We start from the raw sequence: 10,241 nt of genomic DNA, 5'->3' as shown, positions 1-10,241 counted from the left end.
AAGAACAGCAATATTTTACCTTGTAAAAATATGCGTAAACCACAGAAAATGTACCTAGAATACCTAGAACTGAGCTAAAGGGTCTTGTTCATGGACTCAATAGTTATAGTTAATGCAGATGTTCATTATTTATTTATGATTCAAGTACAAAATAATTATACATGTGTTACCATAATTTATGTTTTTATTAATTATTATTAATGCTGAAGTGCATGGCCATTAAAATGCAAGCCAGAAAAATTAAGAACTTTCAATCAGCTGTAACTGTGAAGCAGCTCTGTATATAGTGCATAGTGAGGCAAAGCTCTGTGTATCTCTGCTCGGAAGCCCATCATGTTTCCAATCTACTATATTTGGAAAGGTTAGTGATTTTCTTTTTTTCTTTTCTTTTTTTTTTACCTACACTTGCAGTCTTCTGTCTGCTACATGACCTGCTGTGGGTCTTGTGGTTTTGACCTCTTAGTACTCATATGTTGTGTATTCATCTGATCCAAAGTCCAATCCAATATCCTCAGTTAATCACATGTAGTGTCTGTATCTGTCTACAGCATTAACACATTACAGTATGTTTGGTAGTCCACACTTATTTCTTTGCAATGCTTTTAGTTTTCAGATTGCATGATAGCTCCTTTGGAAATGGAGTGCTGAAAGAAATCATATGGTCAGGGACATTTTGGGTGATTTGTTGGCCGGTGAACATGTGCCTGATGCCAGAGCATGGCAGTAGTTTTTTCGGCCTGCAGCAGCTGCAGGGCAAGGCCATGTGATGTATGAAGTGAGGCTGACCTTGGGGAGGACCAAGCTTTCTCTCCTCTTCTTGCAGTGCCTGCTGGTTCCTTTGTGCTGGCTGCCATCTGAAAACGCTTGTTTTGTCATTTTGTTCTTGACTAACTACTGTTTCCCTGCAGGTCTCAACATGATAAAGCCAATACCCAGACACACCCTGATCTATCGGTCTCCCATTGCTCTTAGCCGTTTCTGAGGCAGCCCATAGGTTCAGTGTTGTCTTGTGTAGGAGTTTTTCCTGCAGCAGGATACGCTGCACTTGGTAGGAGACAGTGGCCACAACAGCCTCTTACTTAATTTAAGCTGTCACAATTACTCTGTGTTAACACTGTCAGACTGTCCTATACCTAGTCTTTTTGTCTCCTTAGGTTACACAAGCATCAATTAATGCATCCAGACAATTCCAGTAAATAGCTGAAAGCAACTTCTTTTAAATTAGAAAAGAAATTGAGTATTGAATGTACATTCAGTGTTAGAAGTTTTCAGTGAAGTTACTTTACTTGTACATATTACCTTTCATTTGCCACCATTTTACCTGCAGTCTGCACATTAGGCAAAAAGTATTTAGTTTTTTTTTTAGTTGAAATACTTTTTTTAAGTTTGGCTTTTTTTAAGTTCGGTCAAGCTGAGAGTTTAGAGTCTGTATTTGTCACCATTTATGATAACTATTTCTCATGTCATTTTTAAATAAAATATTTAGATATTAAATATTTCATTTAAATGTAACATTAAATGTTATAGAACAAATAGAATGCAAGATTAAATTGTGTGGTGTGTTTTTGACTAGTTAATTATCTGACAATTAAAAAAAAATCTTTTTGAAGTTTAACCTCAAAAAAGTCTCTGTAAAGGTTTTTTTACATCTACATTTTGACAAATGATACCTGTCGGTCTGTCAGAAGTGCACTAATTGAGTCCTATTTAAATCATTAGCTGGCAAAGCAAGCCTGAAGTCCCTGTGGTCCTGAACAAATTACTCGTAGTATATTTGTGCTCCTTAGAACATATCTGCTGCAGCCGGGCCATCAGTGTCTCATGAGAAGAAGAATATAGTAGTGAATGTATGCTTTATATATTGCTTCATTTATCTTCATAGATTAACCTCAGCCTGTGTCATACTCAAACCTAGTGATTTAATTATACAGTATGTGGAAAAAGCACTGAAATTCATGTTTCACTAATTTTCATCATATTAGTAACACTGCTTAAAAAGACAGACATTGTCAAAGCAAACGAAAAAATGGTTTATATGCTTAACGTAATTGTGCTAAATATAAATGAATAAATGTGCTTTGAGATAAAATGACAGTTACAGGTATTTCTTATGGTAGGTGTCAGTACAAGTTAAAATTAAGTGATGAGAAATGGTATTTGTTCTTTATAATGTAATTAAATAATTAACTTGTGTCATTTTATGGATATAAATTGAGGCCAGAATTTCCATTTTAGTTAACCTGTTTTTATCAGTACACTTGTGGTAGAATGGACATTTTTATTCAGAATGTGCAAATGAAGATATAAAATTAGCCAGGATGCTGTAGTGTGAAACAGTAGGTTTTAGTGTGAAATGTTTCTACCTGTTTACATAGAATTTTAGTGGTTGAATATAACACCTTGAAATCTCAGAGTTCAGAAATTCATTTATTTTGAAAACACTTGCAGGTTGAAAATTTTTAAGAACTTTTCTATGAATATATTGTCCCTAGTTGACTAGAAAAAACAGAAATACTTTTTCTTAGACGTTTAAAATGTTCTGAATTTCTACTTTCATATGAACATTTAACCACAGCTGTGGAGTGAGACCTGGGTTTCAGAAATTCAGTGCTGAACATGAGCACAACCAAAACAGACACAAATTACTGTATGTCTTATGGGGAAAAGAGCTAACCACATAAGATCAACAAATCTAAATAGGTAAATGATGACAGGTTTGTGTTAAACGTATGTTAAGTAGAAATACATACATATGTGAATTCTTAATTTAAATCCATTTAAATATTTACATTTTTCAGAGTTTCAAGTATAACCAACAGAGTGACATGTCCCAAATCTTGGGGCACAAGGCAGGATACACCATGTACAGGATGAACGTCTATTGGGAACGATCACAATACACACTACTGACAATTTAGAGATGCCAATCAGCCTACAGCGCATGTCTTTGGAATGAAGGAGGAAACTGATGGACACGGACAAAACCCAGAAGCATAGGGTGAATATGCAAACTCCACACAAATGCCAAGCAGGAATCAAATCCCCAGCCCTGGAGTTGTGAAGCAAATATGCTAACCACCAACATCCCTTATGTGTTTATACGTTGTTTAAAAAAGTTGGTGAGGAACACAATTGTTATTTAGGCTTTGACAACTAAAGCATAGAACTGAAGGAGTGTGTACTTTCTTGTTACCATGATTGTTTTGTGTGTGTGTGTGTGTGTGTGTGTGTGTGTGTGTGTGCGTGTGTGCGTGTGTGCGTGTGTGCGTGTGTGCGTGCGTGCGTGCATGCGTGTGTGCGTGCGTGCGTGCGTGCGTGTGTGTGTGTGTGTGTGTGTGTGTGTGTGTGTGTGTGTGCAGTGTATATACATTATATGCAGTATGTATATGTAAAGTCCACATACAACCTACTTTTTAAATTTCTGATTCTTTGCTCTGTCCAATTCACTAACATTTACAGTAACATTTAAATTCAAATTCGAAGTCAATTAGCACCCTCCTTACTCTAATTGTCTGTGTGTCTGTTTGCATGTACTTTTTTGTGTTTGGCTACCTTGTAGACATCCTGCTGTAGTAACAGAAAACACTGGTGTACAGTACACGGTGGAAGCATCTACTTGGCAGCAAAATGAACTAGACAGTTTTGTTCATCTGCATTTTCCTGTCTGTGACTGCTTATTTATAAATAAAAGGAAACTCACCAGCATTAATGTGAAAAGAAACATTTCTTTTAGTTTTTTCCACCAGTGATCATTGTTAACTCCCAACTGGAGAAGTGCTAAAGAGTTTTCTCTTGTAGGTGTGTTCAGATAACTAATACAGAGACAAGCTTCATGTAGTTCAGAGAAAGACATATGCAAGCCTTCAGCTCTCCAGATGGTACTGTCACTTAATCAAAGGCACACTGTTTTAGGAACTGGGTACAAATGATTAAAATGGTAAAACTTATAAATAATGATGGACAAAATAAGTTTCATCTATTCAACTCAAACTTAGTACTAAACCGAATTTGTTATTAAAAGGCCCACAAGGCATAGTAAAACAAGGTCCAAAGGATGCTTGAGACTGCACTTCATGCAGTTGCTATGGTAATGCTGATAGTGATATTAGTAAAGCATCTTATAAGGGAATTTGCCTCTCCTTGGTGTTGATTTTAATATACACCATAATGCCTCTTTATTTGGTAGTTAATCCAAAGCAATATGGTCCTTCTCCTGTGATACTAATTAATATGCTTTATTTATTTATTTATTTTTTCAATTAATGGACAAGATTAAATTGCAATTCCAGCTTCTACAGCAAATTATTTTAAATGCCAAAGGTCCCCAAATCCAGCAAGGTGAATTAATATGATAATGAGAATGGTGTTGTAGAAGAATATTATCCTGGGAAAATGATTTTTCCTTAGAAAATAATCTTGCATTCTGTTTTCATTTTGACATTATGTTCTGGGTATATTGTTTGATATCATTTTTTGTAATAGCATGCTTAAAACTATCAACACCTTACAGAACTGCGTTTACATTTATGACAAGCCACATATCTCAAGAGTGAGTTCTACTTAACCCAGGCATGAACACATGCAGGGCCTGTTCTGCCGCCAGGCTGGGTGAGCAATATGGATATCGGTGTCAGTTATTTTTACCCCATCCTTTTTATAGCCTTAATAAATCTATGAACTAGGGAATTCTTCATCAGGACTTCCAGACGACATAAATAACAGTGATTAAAGAATAATATAATATACATTAAGCACTCTGTCTTGCTGGTTCATGCAGTCTGGCTCTTTTTCTTTAAATAATTTAAAGCACTAGCCTCTACCTTTATCACAAATATTCTCTATTTAGTCACTGCTGGTTTATATTTTGGCACAGCTGTTTGGTACTTTTGAATGTTGTTTAGAAATGGGAAAGCTCTAATCTGACAGTTGGACTAAAACTAATGACTTAAGGATTTCTGGTGAAAGATTAGATTAAGAGACTGTGAGCTGGTGGGATGTACTCAACAACAACAACAACAACAACAACAACAACAACAACAACAACAACAACAACAACAACAACAACAACAACAAAACAGGAGTATGGTCCTTTAGTGGTCAGTACATTTCCCTCACACCTCCGGGGTTGGGATTTCGATTACAACCTCTGCCTTGCGTTTGTGGAGTTTGTGGACACTTTACCTCAGTCCAGACATGCAGCTTTTCTGAAACTTAATGTAATTGTATGCAATTGTACCCTATGATGGGTTGGCACTCTAGCCAGGCTTTCCCCCATCTTGTGCACCTTGAGTACCATGGAATAGGCTACAGGATTCCTTTAATCCTGTGTAGGGTTAGCTGTTCAAGAAAAGCATGGATGGAAAATAGCAGTAATAATTTAATCACTTAATAAAATTGCAGTGGCTTGCATTGCCTCCTTACAACTCTAGGGTCTCACGTTCTATCCTAAACTGTTTTGGTGAGTTTCACATGTTTTCCCCATGTCTGCATGGACGTCCTCCAGATTTCTGATAAAAAAAAAAAAACTGCAGTGTATATGAATTCATCTATGCTGTGTATCTATTCACCATGGCCCTGCTCAAGATAAAGCACTTTGTGAAATTTGTGCAGGAGAGAAAGAATAATTGGCATTAATCAGAAGAGCAGCATTAGATTAATAAGCCACAAACATACCAGTGACAAGCTTTCAAATTCATATTATATTGTGCTTGTGATAGCTTGAAACGTGAGTGCACACAAAACTTAAAAACTACACAATCATTTTTTGTGAAGTTGTACCTCTTACTACAGCACCATGTAGCCTCAGGGCTTTTCATCGCTGTCAATCTAGACAGGGAATTCAGAGAAAGTGAAAAATACAGAGAGATCTGAGACCATGTTTCTCTAAGAGAGAAAGTGTATGTGTCAGTTTCATTGTTTTTGCTTTATTTCTTGTTTCAATTGTGTTATGCCCACTCTCACATGGGACTTTTCTATTATTCTACACTAAAAATGCACATTTCTGTTGTTTTACCTGTTTAGCTAACTCACAGTTACATTTTAAGCCTGGTGTCTAGGAAAGACATCTAGGAATTTCTCATAGTAAGTACCCAAAGTAAAACCCAAGATAGTTCCTAAAAAGTTTAATGATGGTAGCGCAATTAAGTGAGCCCTGGGTGCGTTTGCAAAATGTTAATCTTTTTTATTCGTTTTAATGTTGCATATTACATTTCAGCAACAAATTCCAACATAACAGATGGAGTGCCATTGGTAACAGCGCTGTGGAATGTAGTGCTAGTTACTGATTTAGTCTCTAATTGACAGACTACTGTGAGCATGGCAGTCTGCAGCTGGCTGGCTGTCGCTCAGAAAAAGCAGTGATTCCATTTTTTTTCAAAGCTGTTAATTAGACAATCGCCTATTATATATCTGTCAGTCACAAAAAATCGATTTTTACAAGGATATAACTCATCTTTAAACTCTTAACTTAAAGCCAGCCATTAACACGATCTGTGATTAAGGTAAGTCTTCTTTTAGTCAGGTAATACCACAGCTCCTCTATAAAAAGGGCTTCCTGTTCAATGGAAAGGTTCTTCTACTCAGCAGTTCTCAGCTTACGGCTGATGTAAACTGTAACAGAGCATTCCTTCTCCTTATAAGCACTGCAATAGGACAGTGGCTATTCCCACCTCAGAGGTATTGGGCTGAAGGATGAAGGGGAGGCTGAAGTCCAGGTTTCTTATGACAGGGTTGCTCGTGAGGGCTTTCTTCAGCATCTGGAACCCCTTTTCTGTGTCACTGGTCCATTGCACCCAGTCCAGATGGCATTGCCTTGTGAGATCTTAGAGGGGGGCAGTTAACTAGGTGAGTTAAGCACAAATCTTCGATAAAAGCCCACCAATCCCAAAAAGGCATGTACCTGTTTCTTTATAGCTGGTTAGGAATATTCCCATATTAGGAATATTCCGCCTCCTTTTTCTTTTCCTTTGGTTTCATGAGGCCCCGAATGATCCAGAAACCTAAGTACTGTCTCTGACAGCCCCAGATAACACATCGGAATCACTGTCAGTCCTGCTTTTTTCAGGCTGGCCAGGACCTCCCCCAGGTGATGGTGATGTAGGTTATCCGACTAGGTGGAGTGGGTGACGACAGATAGGAGACTACTTAGGTCTGGTAAGGCTTCATCAGTATATCCATGAGACTCTGGCCCATGCAGGCTGAATGAAATAACCTGGTACTGCCAGTGGTCACCGGCAGTGCTGAAGGTATTTTTGGGAGGAGCATCTGGGTTGAGGGCCACCAGCAAGCAGCCCTGGGCAATGGTCGAGATGAACTGGGTTCTTTCCAGCCTTTCCACCAGGTTGTCAATCCCGGGACCAATTGAAGTTCTGGAAATTGTTACATACCCTGAGGGTTCCATAAGGCTTCAGAATGATGACGATGGAACTAAACCCGGGATTGGTGGACTCTTTGATGATCCAGTCCCTGGTAAAGTGAGTCTGATCCTTGCTTCACCAGGGTACACTTGTGTAGATCTGGTGGACAGTTAGAAACAGCAGACACAGCTGGCACAGATTTCACCCACATTTTCAATAGCTTTATATTGCAATCGATAATTCACAAGTCCCATTCGTTTCACTACAGTGTACAGGTCTTGCCAGAGGGCCAGGAATTTGCAGGACAAATGGGGTGAATACAGACCAGACCCTCTGATGGGCTCTCTGGGCACTCCCCAGGTGCTCACGGATGATGGACGTAACCTTGTTGATGAGGCCCTCTATCTCTTGGTTGTATCTTTACAATGACCTGAAGGGGGACACTGTGCACTGTGGCACAGGCTGGAACCACCACATTGAAATGTATAGGAGCTGGTCCATCTGGGCCCTGGGTTTGACTGCAGGTTGGTAGCTCTAGCAGTAGAAATCTGCCTCCACATTTACCGGAGAGCACCTGCAGTGGTTCAGGATATCAGCTCTCAATGTCTTGTAGCTTTTGGCTTTAGTAGGGGTGAGGGCATAGTAGGCCAGCTGGGCAAACAGCACTGTCCCTGGTGCTGAAGTCCTTGGAGCACTTGCCGATCTTTTATAGTCGGTTGTTGACAGACTTGCCACCACAGTGGGTTAATGTAACAGTAGAGGAGGCCTACAAAAATATGCTGTCCCTGCTGCACTATTTTGCCTTTAGTGAACAGTTCCAATATGGGGTGAAGACTCCTGCCTTGCATCCAGTTTTACTGTTATATACTATATACTTGTAACATTGGAGATATTTTTGGGAAATGAAATGTAGTTTTCACAGTGGCTGTATTACATCTCCAGCATCTGTGCTTCTACTCACCTCCTGAAAAAATGTTGGTAGGTGGATTTACTGCTGTATTCATCTCTAACCAGTTATCTCATCCATGGTACAGTTTCTCCTGATGGTGTTAATGATGAATGACTGTGCATGCACATTTGCATAGTGCCACTATAACTCAGAGAGTATGGAGAAGATTATTGATAATTAGTTTGATTGCCTCATTAATAATTGTTACACCAGGGTAGCAACCAAGAGAAGTTGGACTGCCAAGCTAACCTCAGTAATTAAGGTATCAAAAAATAAATAATAAATGTTTTATTCAGTTAGTTATTGCTTTTACCAGTATAATCATTATTAAATATTCTCATCTGAGTATTTATATCTAAAAAAAGTAAAATTTTATTTTAAAAACAAACAAACAAATACTCGTTATTGAAAAAAACATTTCAACAATTCATTGATATACTGATCATTTTCAATGATGAATTTGGAAAATCTTACAACAGACACATGCCTCCATTTTATTTGCTTTTATATTTAATATGTTGAACACTAATAGGTTTATATTTATTTTAAAACTACCATGAGACGAGTTCATCACTTTTATCACTTATCTTTAAAAACCTCTGTAGATGAGTAAAAAAATCATCTCTGTGCTGAAGACTTTCCTGTGCAGGGACAATGAACAGTACCATGACCATTACAAAGCCCTGACACCTGGCCTCCTGCCATAAATATTACATAAACTCTCCCAATAATAACACCACATCAACCTGAACATTAGTTTTATATTTTGTGGAATGTCTACTATTCTATAACTGTGTATGCAGTGCATTTATATATACCTGTATTTTTTTTTATAGAATTTTTATATAAACCTGTATATTAGAGTTGGATTACTCTCTGAGCTGTGCAGTTCTATAAAATTATATATTAACTCTACACTTTTTGACCAGTCGAAACTTCAACAATGCTGTAAAATAATAAAAGATCATCATTTCTAGAGTTCTAGTTATCATGTGCTCCATGTGTATTTATGTTTGAAATGAGTAATTAAAGGCTTGACCCACTGAATCCCTAAGGGGATTAGTAGGGATAATTCCATTTTATTTGACTTTTTCTGAAAATGAAATCAATATTTGAACACTTCTACAAGAGCATGTCATTTATTTTTTATTTTATACAACACATAGGTACATTGTATACTATGCAAAGAGTGCAAGTAATTCTTTGTCTGTAATGTCTCTATTATTATTAAAGATAATAGAAAATGCAAGCATTGCACATAATGACACTAGAGGCTACAGTCCCAACGGAGGCCTCACCAAGCAGGTGCACATTAAAACACCCTATACCATTCCTTTAACCTGATTCTTAAAGGTGCACATAACCATTGCCCCAGGGATTCTGAGTCTGACCAGTACTCCTGAGCCTGAAAGGATCTCTCATTTGAAAAACCCCTCAGGTTCTTCCCTAAACTACCTTTAATTTCCCAATCCCACCCTTCACAGCAGACATAATAACTGAATGCTTGATTTCAGCGTCTTCCTTATTCACGGCATGCAGCATTGAGATAAAGAATAAAGGATTGTTCTGTTAAGCCGTGGCAGCCCAGCGACCCGGCAACAATTTTACATTACCTCAATGTGAAAATCTCCTCATCTGCTTTAATTACCACCTAATCATTCATGTCAGGATCCAGAGGGACTAACACCCTGCTCCCTCTGTTTGACTGTGGAAAATTCTGTCTGAAATGTTTAAGTTGTGTGCATGTCTTCCTGTTTGGTGCATTCAAGAACCTCAGTTTGAAGGTTGTAAACGGTATTGAAAGCGTTACATTGAATACTGTTATGTGTTATAGAAGGCTTTCACACTGCAGCCAGAAACATTTACATAAAGAAACGTGAAGTCAATTATTTGTAAGTAATTTGTTGTAAATGTCTCAGCATAAGATGTATAAAATA

Source organism: Tachysurus fulvidraco, chromosome 4 (genome assembly GCF_022655615.1).
Source record: "Tachysurus fulvidraco isolate hzauxx_2018 chromosome 4, HZAU_PFXX_2.0, whole genome shotgun sequence".
In the NCBI taxonomy this organism is placed as follows: domain Eukaryota; kingdom Metazoa; phylum Chordata; class Actinopteri; order Siluriformes; family Bagridae; genus Tachysurus; species Tachysurus fulvidraco.
This window is presented reverse-complemented; position numbering follows the sequence as displayed.